At 37.3% G+C, this 15,460-nt stretch overlaps 1 protein-coding gene across 8 annotated transcripts in view; it reads left to right on the top strand.

The window, feature by feature from the left end:
* The window catches only part of LOC100119562 (zinc finger protein 160), a 153,044-nt gene that overhangs the window by 11,189 nt on the left and 126,395 nt on the right, over positions 1-15,460 (top strand). The window contains exon 2 of one of the 8 annotated variants that reach the window (XM_031932593.1): positions 8,403-8,404. The exons of the other annotated variants lie outside the window; for them this stretch is intronic. The gene's annotated coding sequence lies outside the window, so the exon portion shown is untranslated. The remainder of the gene's footprint in view (positions 1-8,402; positions 8,405-15,460) is intronic. 8 annotated transcript variants of the gene reach the window in all.

Raw genomic sequence — 15,460 nt, 5'->3', positions numbered from 1 at the left:
TTAATTGTGTCTGCTTCAAACTAATTTTTCTGTCATTAAAAATACCATGTGGAAAGTAACAGCTAATAAATTTTGTAGAATTTGAAACAAAACTAAACTATAGAGAAAGATTCTGGACTACAACAGTATACAAAATAATATTATTTTAAGTATACTTGAAATCAAAATTGAATAAATGAGAATAATAATCTAAACTTTGATTTAAATATTTTAAAAAAATTTTAGGTAAAACAACGTGTGATAGAATTTTTACTAAAACTTTACCGTCAGAAAATATATCAAAGACAAGAGTAGCGTCTGCAACGTTTACACAGTGATAGCAAGTACAACTCAATATCATTAAAAAATTATAAACTTAGAATAATTTTTAAAGTTTAGAATCTTTGTTGGTTCAATTGGACAGCAGATGAAGTTGTTTCGATGAGAAGGTTTTGTAACTTATATTTCCAAATAAACATACATAGCAACGAAGTATCAAAATATTATCATAGTTTGATAAAACACGTTTTATGCGAAACATATTTTAAATATAATAGTTAAGCAATTCCTACAATAGGTAACTTAATTTAGAATGTAACGGGGTGTAAATTCGATCAACGAATAACTCGTTAAACGACTGGATCGCGTTCCCTCGAGGCGGCGGTATACGCAGGAAGGAACAGGGATCGGAAATAAGCGAGCGAGGTTTAGAAATGACGACAAATCACGTAAAATAAAAAGACTAAGGTTATATTTACTAGTCGCGAAACAAACGTGAAGTTACAATAATGAAATAATAATACGCGAGTCGCCAACAACTTTGCTACTCGCCGCGACGCCAGAATAATCGCGCTTGCACGCGTGTATCGTCGTGAAGGTCGCGCGCACCGGAGGCCTCGCATGGATGATATACACTCACACATGCACTCTCTCCCATGCACTGCGCGCCACACAAACCTTCTCTCTCTCGTCGACGACGTTCCTAATCCTGGATAGGCCGCAAGACTTCACCGCGCTGGACCGCTAGGCTAGGACAGGAACACCCGGACTCCGCGTCTCACTCATTCACAAGGTATGCTTTGATCCGCTGGACACAACACAGCACACGATATCACGAAACTTTTCGATTTCTATAAGCGAAGTCGCGTGTTTGCCTTCCGAAGGCCGAGAGCTATCTGAGCGCGCACCTGAAGGATTATCCCGCGCGCTCGCTCTCTCTCTATCTCTTTCGCGCCTATTGCCGAATTCGCACGTGTTTATCATCGTGCACGCGACTTTACGTTGTTTCGGCGCGGCGCAGCGGTACTCATACCGCTACGAGCTGGCTGTGGTGCTTAACTAGTTACAAGAAATATTTTTATATTTTTTATTATAAAAATTCTGATTAGAAAAATATGTTTACCACAAGCGATGCGAGACCGAACGTGCAGGTGCTATGGAATTATATTTTAACTTGTATTCGTTTTTTTAATAATAATGATAATGCTATTTATCTCTTGAAAAAAAAAATTAAGTAAAATAAACTAACTTTACTGTATGTAATAATATTTAAAATTAAAATATAATTCAATATTTTAATATTTTTTACAATAAAAATTCTCATTAGCAAGTATCAAAATATTACCAATTTTTGATAGTATTAAGTATACTGCAAACATAATATCTTATTGGCAATAATAATGATAAAATAAATAATAAATATGTTTAGTGAATGTTTTAATGTAGCCCTAACATGAAACGGTTCTAAAATCATTTTAAAAACTTTTAATACCACACTTTGAAACGCTGAAATGAAAGTTTAAGAAATATTGGAAAAACGATAAATAAATGTCCTCATTTTTTGAATTTTATTAATTTGATAAAACGTTTATTTAATGTTATAAAGTTGTACACTGTAAATTGTTATGAAATGCTAATAAAAATAGTTAATCACTATAAAAGATTGTTTGTATTTAGACTATGCTTTACAGCTTTTTACATTTTTTTTTTATATTTATTTTTATTATTATATTTTTACATTGTTTTGCAGTTAATAACATTTCTAAATTTGATAAATTTTAAAAATTTTAAACTTTAAAAATGTTATAAACTGCAGAAAAATAAAAAATTAGAATAGATATTTGATTGCACAAAATGTGAAATACGTAAAAAAAATAAAATATAAAAGGGTAGAAATCTGTAAAATCTTGTAAAGCATGCTTCTTTACGGTTCTCTACTATTTTTAGCATAATTTTATAGCTAAACAGCTAAATTTCTTTTTTATTTTGGTAATTTTTAGAATTAGATAAGTATATAAAAAATGCTAAATTTTCCATATTTTTAAAAATTTTTAGATCAAAAGGAATTTTGGGCAGAGCTTTGTTGCGTTTCACGTGGAACGTCCCATATATATGTGTGTGTATGTGTGTGTGTGCGTGTGTGCGTGTATATATATATATATATATATATATATATATATATATATATATATATATATATATATATTTCTACTATTATATTAAAGTATACTTAAGGTATCTGTGTGCCGTAATCTTCCTTATCCACGCCTGTGGGTAATTAAGTTGGGCGCCATTTAACGGGGTGAGACTTGACGTGAGAGGAGAAAATCACAAAAGGAGACGCCGGGACCGACAATCGATCCGGCGCTCCCGAGAACTCTAGGCATCATTATTTGAATCATCTTTATTTTTACTTTTATCCTCGAAACTTGAATTTTTCAAGAGTAGAATTGTTAATTTTGCTTCCTCTTAGAGGAAGCTTTGTAATAGTAAAATTTTAAGATTCCCTAAAAGTTCGTGGAAGCGGATTTGAAGGTGTTTGAAGTTCGAATCATGCGTTTTTAAATGTCCGTGCGGATGGATGTGTGTGTGTGTGTGTGTGTACGTATACCGTTATGATTCTGAAACCACGCGACCGTGATCTTTTGTTCACCTCGGCTAGGTTCTTTTTGCAGCTTATAAAACCGTTCAGTTTACGCGACCGATCGTAATAAAATTTGACATGCATATATGTTTTCTGATTCTGGATTCGGGAAAATTTTTGTTTTCCTCGATTCTGACCATTTTATGGCCATATTATAACCATTTTTCGACTTTTGAAAAAATATTTTTGCTTTTTTTGATAAAATAATTTATACAATATATTCAACAAAAGTGTATCCAAAAGAGCATAAAATTTCCTACTTTTGCCGCAAGATTTTCCAGATTGAATGTTTCATTAAATTTTTATGATAAAAAAAGTGATATAAAAAAAATTAATATTTTCAAAACTAAACTGTCAGAAATTTTGAAAAAAATGTATGACAATAAAGAACGATAATATCTATTTGCTGTAAAAATTTTAAACCACTTTGATAACTAGTTTTAGAGCTAAAAATCGAAAACTAAGAAAAAAATGGGTTTTCTATGCCGTACGATTACGGGAGTTAAAAGGCTTTAATTAAGTTGAAATTTTGGGAAAATATCGATCTTTTGATCACCTTGGCTATGTTCTTTTTGCAGCCTATAAAACCGTTTAGTTTAAAAGATATTAGGATTCAATTTCTTCGTCTCTCGCCCTGTATACCCTGTACAGCTGAAAATGACTATTTTTGTTAAACTTTATAACTCGCTAACTAAAGTTCAGAATGTTTTGAGAAATTTCATGATTTTATGTGGTTATGTGAACCCTATGGTATTTAAAATATTAAGGTTTAAATTTTTTCATGAAAATTATATGATTTGATATTATGACGGGTGCTCCTTCGGTAAAATAATTAAAATTGAAAGAATTTTGAAAATCATCAATATACTCCCGCGTAAAAATATTATCAATAAAAAATATTATCTCATATGAGATCTCATATGACTGAAATTCGTACTGAGATCTACATGAGATCTATATGAGATCTATATGAGATCGCATATGAGATCTCACGTAGATCTCATATAAAATGAGGCTACGGAGGCCAGGATTTCTTCCATCTGGTGGGCGGCCCCTGTTAAGGTAGATGGCCTTGGCGGCGTCTCAGGTAGCTCGGGCGGTGAAGTCACTACGGCGCACAGTGGGAGAAAATGGACAAAATTCGAGCCACGCGTCATTTTTAATCGTCGAGCAATGATTTTTTTAAACTCTTTAAAAAAGCATCAAGTTTAAACTACAGGTACGGAAATTATTGTATCATCTTCCCCTAAACCCATGCGACCCCTAGAAGCCACCCCTACCAAACCACAAGCAGTCTAACTCGTCTATCCCAGGGAACAGCTAGTTAAATCGCTTTATTTTTTCTTAAAATAATTAAGCCACACACCATAAGCCAGCTAATAACCTAACCACTCACCCCCCAACCCCTAGAAACCACCCCTACCAAACCACAAGCAGTCTAACTCATCTATCCCAGGGAACAGCGAGTTAAATCACGTTATTTTTCTTAAAATAATTAAACCATACACCATGAGCCAGCTAATAACCTAAATACCTCCCCCTAACCCGCTTAACCCCTAGAAACCACCCCTACCAAACCACAAGCAATAAAACATGGTTTTAAAAAAAATCTTTATTCATGTCGATTTTTCACATTGAAATCATTTAAGATTTAATGTTTAGAGCGAAGAAATCATGTCCTCGAAACTTAAACTTCAGTATCACAGTTTAAATTTTGAAAAAAAAGGTAAAAGCACATACCATGGCGGCTAACACGGGAAAATCGTGAAAAATTTACAGAATTTTTTACTTGAGAATGAGAGACTTTAGAAAAAAATTTACTGAAGAAAAAGTCCTTAGATTAAATAAAAAAATACGTTGAAATTCTATCAGAATTTTTTGAAGATTTCTCGAATTTATTATATTATAGTATAATTTAATATAATTAAATCTATTGATCATACGAGTGTTTGATGGTTAAATGTTTATTTTTGAATTTATTAGATTATAGTATAATACGTACAAATGTTTCTTTTATCATATTGAAAAAAAATAAGTTTAAATTTAAATTAAGTTTTCTTCCGCCAAATCTAAGAATATTTCTCTTCAATAAAATTTTTTCTATTACGTCTGTTATAACATAAGGCATACGTGCGTTTTTTTGATTCTAACTCTATGTATTTATGTTTTGTTAATTAATACAGCTACGACTAAAGAATCAATCAACTTTTATTTCATATTTTCTGTTTCTACATTAATAAACACATGGACTTCAATTTTAATTGAGGATGTAAAATTACTTAACTTTTTTCTTATATTTCATATCAGCAGTAGTGATTTTTAAGATTTATTTAGAAATGAAATAATGGATACAGACATCATATTGATTTTCTTAATAAAATAAATACTTAGGTGAAAACGAAATTTACTTTGTCAATAATAATTTTCTGAAGGGGTATAATAGTATATTGTGTACCAAGGGCGTAAAGTGGGCTTTTTTAGGCCGAGTGTGGATTTTGCAGTACGAGTCAAGGCGAAGGCTCGGGCCAACTCGCCTTGACTCGTACTGCAAAATCCACACTCGGCCTAAAAAAGCCCACTTAGCCCTTGGTGCACACCATATTTTATGTAACGCGCGGACGTATTTTCGCGTTTTTTCGTACGTGTTAAAAGGGACTGATATGACTATTTTTTGACACGGTAACCGTGCTCTTGTCTTGTTCAAACATTATATAAAATAAATATATAATGCAAATTTATCAAAATCAACTTTTCTTTTTAAATTACAAAAAAAAATTTGCAGGCAATAAAGGCCATTATTGCCCGCTGTTGGAATATGCGAGCAATAAAGGTTTATATTGCCCGCTAAAATAACTTTTTTGCTCGCCGGTCAAAAAAGAGTCACTTTAGTCCCTATTAATAGGCTAATGAACTAAATTGTATTCCCGATATAGTTGTAAATGATGTAAAAATAAAGTATGCACTTTCTGAAAGACATACACAGCATCTAAGAAACCAACTAACCAAATCATTTTTTCCAAAATATAAACTAAAATGGCAATATGTTTCTCGAAAGAAAGATGTTTTTAAATCGGACTACAAAGAATTTTTTGAAAATTCTTTTGTGATTCAGTTACTTGACGAAGCTTCAACGTCAAATATAAATACTTCAACATCAAATATGAATACTTCAATATCAATCATGAATAATGAAGCTTTAACATTATTTACTAGTAATACTTCACGTACTTCTGAAAAATTTTCTAATGTTCGTAATATAGGTCGACCTCATATAAGTTATGACAAAGGATGTTCAAAAACAAAAAATAGACGAGCTCGTGAAATCTCTGTAAAGCATTCTAAAGGGGAGCTATCGTTGGCGCTAAAATTAAAAGAACAAACATCTTCAGCAGATAATACTACGGATACTATAGAAAATGTATTTATTACCGAATATACAAATAAAGTATTATCGATGTTTATGGACTTAGATTTAACAAAATGAACATATGAGAGATGGCATTTGACATAAAATGTACCATGATAGATGGCAAAGTATGCAATGTTTTAACCAAACAAAAGGCTTCTTCTCGCTGCAACATTTGTGGAGTTAGTCCTAAAGATATTAATGATATGAATTTTGTCTTAAAACTTCAGGGCAATACAGAGTTTTACCAATGGGGATTTCCTATCTTACACACCTGGATTCGATCCATGGAATATATTTTACATATTTCTTACAATCTAGATTTTAAGAAAGGATCAGCAAGAGGTTCAGATAAAGCTTTGAAAAAAGAGAGAAAATCGTTAGTCCAGCAGTCTTTAAAGAGCAAACTTGGTTTAACAGTAGATGTAGTCAAGCAAGGTTCTGGAACAACTAACAGGAAATGTGGCACGTTCTTTTTTTGCCAAATCTAAAGCAGTACCTCAAATTATCGGTGTAGACGAAGAGTTATTAATTAGAATGCATGTAATTCTACAAATTATATTTTGCCCAAAAGAAGTTAATTTAAACGCATTTAAAAAATATTGCTTGGAAATTGCTAAAAAATGCACAGAAATTTACCCGTGGTATAAGATGCCACCTTCTGTGCATAAAGTACTAATACATGGATGTGACATTATGAGGACACTTGATGGACCTATTGGGTATTTTTCAGAAGAAGCCCAGGAATCCAACAACAAAATATTTCGCCATGCTCGAGTTCGACATAGCAGAATGTATGAAAGAAGAAAGACGAATGAAGATATAATTCATTATTGCTTAGTTTTATCGGATCCAGTCATAAGCAGCTTGCGAGATGTTGAAGAAAAAAAAACTAAAGGATTAACTTCACAAGCTCAAACATTTCTGATGAAATGATAATTCAGTAATTCTAATCCTCAATAAATGTCTCAACTTTGCTATGTAAAAATTATAAAACATTACAGAAATAAAAACTAAAAAAAATTAAAAACAAAAAAAACAACAAAAAAACCTCTTTGAAGACTGCAACCTTGACGTGGTAAAGGAGATTAAATCTGTTTCAACGCAGATGACTAATAGCAGTTCATTCAACAATTACAGCTACCAAATAATGTGACTAATTTACTTGCAATAATGTCTTGAATTACGTGGTTATACGATTGTGCGTGTTTCCGGTCTGGCCTGTGGAGTGGGTTTTTATTATTTTTAGAAAAAATAAAGCGATTTAACTTTCTGTTCCCAGGGTTATGTTAGTTAGACTGCTTGTGGTTAGGTAGGGGTGGTTTCTAGGGGTAGGGGGTGAGTGGTTAGGTGGTTAGCTGGCTTATGGTGTGTGGCTTTATTATTTTAAGAAAAAATAAAGCGATTTAACTCGCTGTTCCCACGGTTAGGCTAGTTAGCCTGCTTGTGGTTTGGTAGGGGTGGTTTCTAGGGGTTAAGCGGGTTAGGGGTAGGTTTTTAGGTTATTAGCAGGCTTATGGTGTGTGGCTTAATTATTTTAAGAAAAAATAAAGCGATTTAACTAGCTGTTCCCTGGGATAGATGAGTTAGACTGCTTGTGGTTTGATAGGGGTGGCTTCTAGGGGTCGCATGGGTTTAGGGGAAGGTGATACAATAATTTCCGCACCTGTAGCTTAAACTTGATGCTTTTTTAAAGAGTTTAAAAAAATAATGCTTCCTGTCTCCACTTGTCCCGATCGTCACTTTCCTTGTCTTCTTCGTCAAATGGTTCTGCCTCTGAGACTGTCATTACGCTCACCGGTGAAAGAGCTTGGGGTGTCGATAGTGGGGATGAGCTCTCTTGTTGTTCCATGGCTCTCTCACGATCTTCTACTTGTATGAACTCGAAGTCCCCTTCCTCCATTTCTAGAGGCTTTCCCCTTCTTAAAGGAGAGCCTGGACCAGGCACTTCATTTTCACTGACTGGATCGCCAAAATTAGCATGGGCCTCAAGTGATCCCTCTCGCTCTTTGAGGACCTCTATCGATGCTGCGTCTACCTCCATTGCAGGTCTCGGGGAAGCTAGTGGCGTGTTTAGTATTTCTATCCTCTGAGCCGTCTAAGCTCACGACATCGTCGTCCGAGTCGAGTTGCAGGAGTAGCCGCTTTTCTTCTTCTACGGTGGCATCGGGTATTTGATGCGGCTCCATCTCTCTTTTCGTGAGATAAACGTATTTGCTCGGTAAGGATATTTTTGCCTAGCTACGTATAACTCGCTAAGTAGATAGCCTCCTACGCTATTCCTTGCCTGTGCCGCTTGTCGACAGAGATAACCCGTACTAGATAGCCAGCGATGATTTGTTTTCGGAGACGTTGTAGACAGCCCAGGATAGGTTATAGGCAGCGTTATGTAACTTTAGATAGCCTGTAAAGGAATAGGATCCCTTGTAATATAGGGATTTAAATCACATACGTGTGCCTTCGAGATTATCTGGTTATTTGTCGCTCTCAGCTCAGATACCAGTGGCGAGAGTATTTTTGAAACTATATAAGGCCCCTTGAAACGCTTTGTTAGTTAGCAGACAACTTTGAGTCTCAGATCTCGGAAGGCGGGTACAACGGAGGAAGCCCAACTACTCCACAGGATATAAATAGAGGAAATAAAGGAGCGGATAATCAACCTAAAAAGGCAGCGTGGCAGGAAGTCGTCACAAGAAAGTCAAAAAAAAAAAAAGGAAAAAGAAGCAAGCAAAGAGGATAAAAGTGTTCCTGGCGTTACAAACCAGAGTAGACCAGCAAGGATGGAACGAAGCGGGCAAGATCTCCCAGACCGGATGCTTTAATCATCAAGGCTGCAGAAGGAAAGAGCTATACATACATCTTGTCAAAAATGAAAGCGGCTCCGTCACTTAACATACTATGGAATAGCGTAAATAAAATACGCAGAACAGTTGCAGGAGATCTTCTGATGAAGCTTAAGCGCACAAGAGAAGTCGAAACCTCGGACTTCCAATAAGCAGTTGAAGCGATACTAGTGAAAGGCGCCATAAGAAAAGCCCTCCAGGAAGAAGGAATCATTGAATTAAGAGATCTGGACATGCTTACCTAAAAAGAGGAGGTACTAGAAGCACTACAGAAGGAAATTGGCGAAGAGAACATCATAGAAGTCTCTACGATAAGATCTCTGCGAAAGACGTATGGTGATACGCAGATTGCAGTGATGCGAATACCAGCTCAGATAGCGTCTAAGTTCACTAAGCTACAGAAGATCAGAATAGAATGGGTCAACTGTAGGATTCGGGTGGCTAACCGCAAAAACGAGTTGCTTAGGTGTTATAAATGTCTAGGTTTTGGCCATATCGGTAGAAACTGCACAGTAACTGAAGATAGAAGTAAGCTTTGCTTCAAATGTGGAAAAGATGGGCACAAAGCAAAGGAGTGTCAGAACCAACCCAACTGTGTACTCTGCAAAAGAGGCACAAGTGGGAAGAGTGACCACGCAGCTGGTAGCTATGCATGCCCAGTTTACCGAGCTGCAGTAGAAGCCACTGACAGACGAAGAATATAAAAATAGTGCAGTTTAATATAAATCACTCCGCAACTGCACAGGACCTACTAAGCCAGTATATCCGTGATGCAGAAATCATATGGGCATGCTGAGACGCCGCTTTCCAGAAAAGAATGACAAGACGTAATGAAGGATTGGTACGCGCTAAGGTCACAGGCGTACATATTTACTGCTGCTATGCTTCTCCTAACACGCCGATACAACAATTCAGACAACTGTTGGACCGGATAGTACAGGATGCTGTAGGAAGAAAACCGGTACTGATAGCAGTTGTTTTCAACGCCTGGGCAGCAGAGTGGGGCAGCTAAAGGACGTACGTAAGAGGATGAGCGCTATTGGAAGCATTCGCCCTCCTTGACTTCGTCTTAGTTAATCAGGGATGTTCTTACACATTTCAAAGAGGAGACGCAGGGTCCATCATAGATCTTACGTTTATCAGCAGCTGCCTGATTGGCTTAATTAGATCGTGGATGGTGAGCGATCATTACACAAATAGTGACCACCAAGCGATAATAATGGAGATAAGAATATCAAGGCAGAGATCCAACCGGAGGGCAACGACAAAAAGAGTCGGTTGGAAAACAAAGGATTATGATAAGGAGACATTTCCTGCTGGCTCTAGAAGAAATACAGCTGTTTGGATCTGCGAATAATAAGGTCGAGCAGGTAATAGGAAATACTGGTGGGATAGAGAAATTAACGCGGCTCGCAAAGTGTCATTGAACAAGAAGACGGGAACAGCGGGCTCGGAAGAAATACTACAAGACTGGTCGTAGTAGAAAAATAGTAGACGCCCGAGGACTAGTGGAACACCACTAGAACCGCAATAGAAGGCAAAAGATGGAAAGGAGGATCTAAGAAGTACTGTGCTATTATTACACTGGATGTTAAAAATGCGTTTAACTCAGCCAGCTGGGGCAAGATACACGAGGCACTACGAAAAAAGAGGTACCCGCGTATATAAGAAAGATTATGTCTGACTACCTGAACGACAGAACTCTTTTGTATGACACAGAGAGTGACACGAACACCTATTAAGTAACCGGAGGGGTCCCACAAGGGTCAGTGCTAGGTCCATTATTGTGGAACATCATGTACGATGCAGTACTTAGACTAGAGATACCCGAAGTCTTATATCTAGTAGGAAGAAAATAGAGACAATAACGCTGTCAGTGAACGGACACGAAATAGACTCCCAGCCGACCATTAGTACCTAGGAATCACCATAGACGCCAGACTAAAGTTTAAGCAGCATCTTGAGAGGGCGAGCAATAAGGCAGCAAAAGTAATTGCCCAGTATGTTTGCCAGTATGTATCTCTGGAAGCAAACAAAGATGCGAAGCATGTGTTCTATGACTGTTTGCGATACGAAATGGAACGAGAAGAACTCGAGCGTTACCTTCAGACTAGAGTGACCCCTGAGTCAATGATGACAGCTATGATAGCGTCGAAAGATGGCTGTCGCGCAGTAAACAACTACGTAAGGACCATTATCAAGAAGGTTAGAAAGGACGAAGAGAATAGAAGGGAAGGACAAGACGAAACAGCTGAGTAAAACTGTTGCTAGACAAAGGCCACTAGGTAATAGATACAAAACGCTCCTCGGACTGATGCAGAGGAACGAAGGTCACAGAGTTGAGCTCTCACTCCCCTGCCCGATGCAGAAGAACGTAGGATCTAGGATTGAGTATTTTTAAGTGCTTCTCAGACCGATGCTGAGGAAAGTAGGTAACTGAGTTGAGCCCAGTCTCCCTCACTTGATGCAGAGGAACGTAGGTGTCGGGATTAAGTCTGTCCAGAGGATGGCCGGTCGATGCTGCTCGAAGTAGACGACCGGACGATGCGGCAGCAAGCAGACGGCTGGACGATGCAGAAAGAAGAAGACTGCAGGACGATGCAGAATCAAGAAGACGAGTTTGACCCTGAACCCCCAATCACCTTGGTGGATGGGGGATGTATGGAAATGTCAAACTTCAAAGGAGAAGCCAAAAAAGTCTAGTAAACGGGCCCCACGGAAGTATTGTTCAACGATAGTACCTGTGGAGATACGGCGTCGGGCCACTTGTGCAGAGCTTGCTCTACCTACGCCACATAAAAAACACACATACACACACATACACACACACATACACCCACACACACACATATATATTAAATCAACCGAGCGACGTTCTGAGCGAGGTGATCCTGCTAGTAATAATTAAAATCTGTATGAATAATAATTTGTACGATTAATATGAAAACCAATATTATAATAAGGCATATATGTACATGATACGTATGATCAATATATGTATGCTTTATATAATATGATGTGTGCAAAAAATATTTTAAAAATATAAAAAAAAAAATACATTAATTACGTCTATTTTTTAAAAATTGTTTTCACATCTGCCAATCTATCTGGACCAAATCTTGAAAATGTTTTTTAGTAGGAATGTATATTTTTATCATATGTACCTGTTTATACAATTAATTAGTTTTTTGTTTATAAAATACTTGAACTTTTGTGGAATAAATGAAAGAAAAATCCAGACGGACGTATGGACGTTTTTCTTTTACTGCTAAAAACTACTTTGACACATTTGACATTTTTTTGGTAACCTGAATGATTTAAGTTTAAAGAACATTTCTAACGTAAAATAGATTTTTTTCACGGGTTTTGTAGAGTTTTTACAAAATCGACCAAACACAAAATTTTAAAATAGTGTAGAAGATATGTACCATATGTTAGAGGAATAACGCGACCCTTCCTAGACATGGATAAAGGCACGTGTATCAATAATTGCTTTCGAAATATTTAAGTTTCCAAATCAAGTATTTTAAATTAGATATTCTGTTTAATGACCACCCTGGTGTAAAGACCGTACTAGATAGTAGGACGGGATGTGCGAGTCTTATAAATAATTATTTATTCACGAGAACTAGCCTTCGGCTCGAGAGCCTGTTGTGTTACTAAAGTTACACGCGGACTGTGGAATTGAGGATGTCCCGCGCTGCTAGACTGCGCGGACGCGTATTTTGCGGGCGGACGGTATTCTGTCCTAGACTGCGTTTGGCGGACGTGTGAGTGTCCGTTGTACTTACTGTCGTAGCAGGCAAGTCGCTTGTGACACTTCGGTATCCTGCGGACTCTACGTTATGTCCTCTCAACTCGTTTCGTGTGTGGATGCTGATGGTTAGTCCACAAGTAAAGTACTCTTACCTGCACGTCGTGACTTCGAAGCTGATTCGAATTTATTTGTTCTGATTGAGGTTTAGTTATTATTATCAATTTAATACACAAGGGTTTTATTTATATTGATTGTTATGTTTTTATTGGTCCAGAGCACTGCACAGACGTTCAGTTTACAGAGTTGACGGAGATTCGCTATATTTAGCTTAGGATGTTGTTGTTTTACAGTTGTATTTAGTAAGTTTAGTCTTATTTATTTATTAATTGTAAAGTACTTATGATTTATCTTAACAACTTACTATTATTAATATCCTGCGCACTCTAGATGGTTCTAATCACCCTGTGGCAGATGCTGACTGTATTATCTACACGCGTTCACGTGGCAATTTAAAATAGGGATGGTCAACTGCTCTTGCTAACGCCGGAGATTCCACTCGACGGACCTTAGCTTGTACTTCTCTCTGTGGCACTGATCCGTATTGAAAGGACTCTCCGGTGTATGCTATGCCAATGGACGGATTTAGCACGATCCAAGCACTAACACTAGCAAACACCGCCGCTTCACCTTAGTATCAGTTGTAGCCGCTAGTGAATAAGTTTAGCAAATGGCCGATAAGTTCTGGCCCTTTCCCTAGCGACTTGGTAGATGTAAAACCCAGAATGTGTCGAGAAATATTCGTGATTTCTACGCTAAAACACGAGTAGCAGAAGTTCTCTCAATTTTTTGCACATGCGCGTACGGTCTAGGCCAGGCACAGGCATACTAAAAGTATACGACGCGTATGGTAGAGGCTGTCTGCTATGCTATACAGTAGAATAGCATAGCAGACCAGAACTACAGTTTTTACAGTTTCAGTCATTGTTAAATGATGAATATATACACTATTAATTCATCTAGAATGTTTTTGGAAGGGAAATATGATTTTAAAAGTGGCAACTTAACCCTACACATGCATACTCTTATATATGAAAGTATGTACAAGCATGATGTACTGACGACTTTGTGTCGTTCAAGTGCAATTACTGTGTAAACAGTGTCATCGATGTGCTCAAAGTCACCAATGATGAGGTTTGCACAGATATTTCAATCTCATTAGTATGCGAGCCAGTCACTGTCAACCACCAAATCTCTCAAAATCATGCTAAATCCATGATATTGAAGTTCGATATCTGTTCTTTTGCGTGGAAACTAGTTGAATCATTTAGAAACAGACTGCCGTGTCAGTTTTTACTTAACTGTCTTGGTTCGGCTGTTCACCCTGAAACCTATGGCTTTGACGTCAAAAAATACAGGTGGGTCTATATATGAAAGTCGAATTCATATCAGCTAGAATGAATTCAACTCAAGTTATTTTTTCAACATGCTAATACAATTAAGTTGAAAAATTTCAGCCCTCTAGGTATGATAGTTTTCAAATGAGAGCCAAATCAAATTTTAATTGATTTCGATTACTTGTATCACAATTTTATTTTCACTTGAGCGCACGGCTTCACAAATCTTCGTCGCTCGTCTCGTTCTTCTCTTTATCCTGTGTGCACACAGAGATAAAGCGAGTTGTGAGATGTCGGCGTAAGGCTGGCTTTGTTGGTTAGGAATTTACCTTTGTTTCACCAGGATGTGAGTGCATAACCGGGCGAATCGCCGGCGGAACTATTGTTACTCCCTTAACCCTGGGGCTCACAGTGGCAGAGGGAGGCAGCAATGTGTCGGAATGTAGGTTAGGATTTTACGGTGGCACCGGGTATCGCCCACGTGTGCTCACGTAGACGATGCTCGATGTCGTTCGGGTATTCGTAGGTCTATCTCTTGCGGTTCCTTGTAGTAACGTGTGCGCACGATACTACGCGGATATGTATAGGTGCGTTAACGGCGCACCGCGTGCGCCGCTCGCGCCGCCTGGCGCGTCGTTGCTGAGTCGCTCGCCGGCTGCCGCTCTCCGTGCTCGTGCGGACTCGACCTGCAGATGTTGCGCGTGCCGCGTCTATTGCGGCCGCATTCACAAGTATTTACATGTGCGAGACTCGTGTCTCGTCACAATCCAAGATAGCTTTGGAGATTCACTAAGCAAAAATAACCAAAAAAGCAAGACTCTTGACAATCTAGTTCTTAATAATCAAAAAAATAAAATTAATTAATTATATTGAACGTAATGAATGATTACTTTTGTAAAATAGCCATTGATTTAAGCAGCCGTATACTAATTTTAGATAATGATCAACTAAAACTACAATTCAAAATTCAAAAAGATATTCAAGTAAATCAAATTTTGAATCAAGACAAATAATGATAAATCAAATTTATTAATGATTGGAATAAACTTCGAATCTAAAGTGTAACTTATTAAAACTGTAAAGGGGCTCCGCTTACTATGCGGGCATAGAACGCACTGACTCCGCGTCGCTAGTCCAAGCTACTCTTAAGTGTGACAA

The sequence above is a fragment of the Nasonia vitripennis genome (genome assembly GCF_009193385.2).
Source record: "Nasonia vitripennis strain AsymCx chromosome 1 unlocalized genomic scaffold, Nvit_psr_1.1 chr1_random0007, whole genome shotgun sequence".
Lineage (NCBI taxonomy): Eukaryota > Metazoa > Arthropoda > Insecta > Hymenoptera > Pteromalidae > Nasonia > Nasonia vitripennis.
Note: the sequence above shows the minus strand (reverse complement) of the source record. Positions and strands in the feature narration are given on the sequence as shown.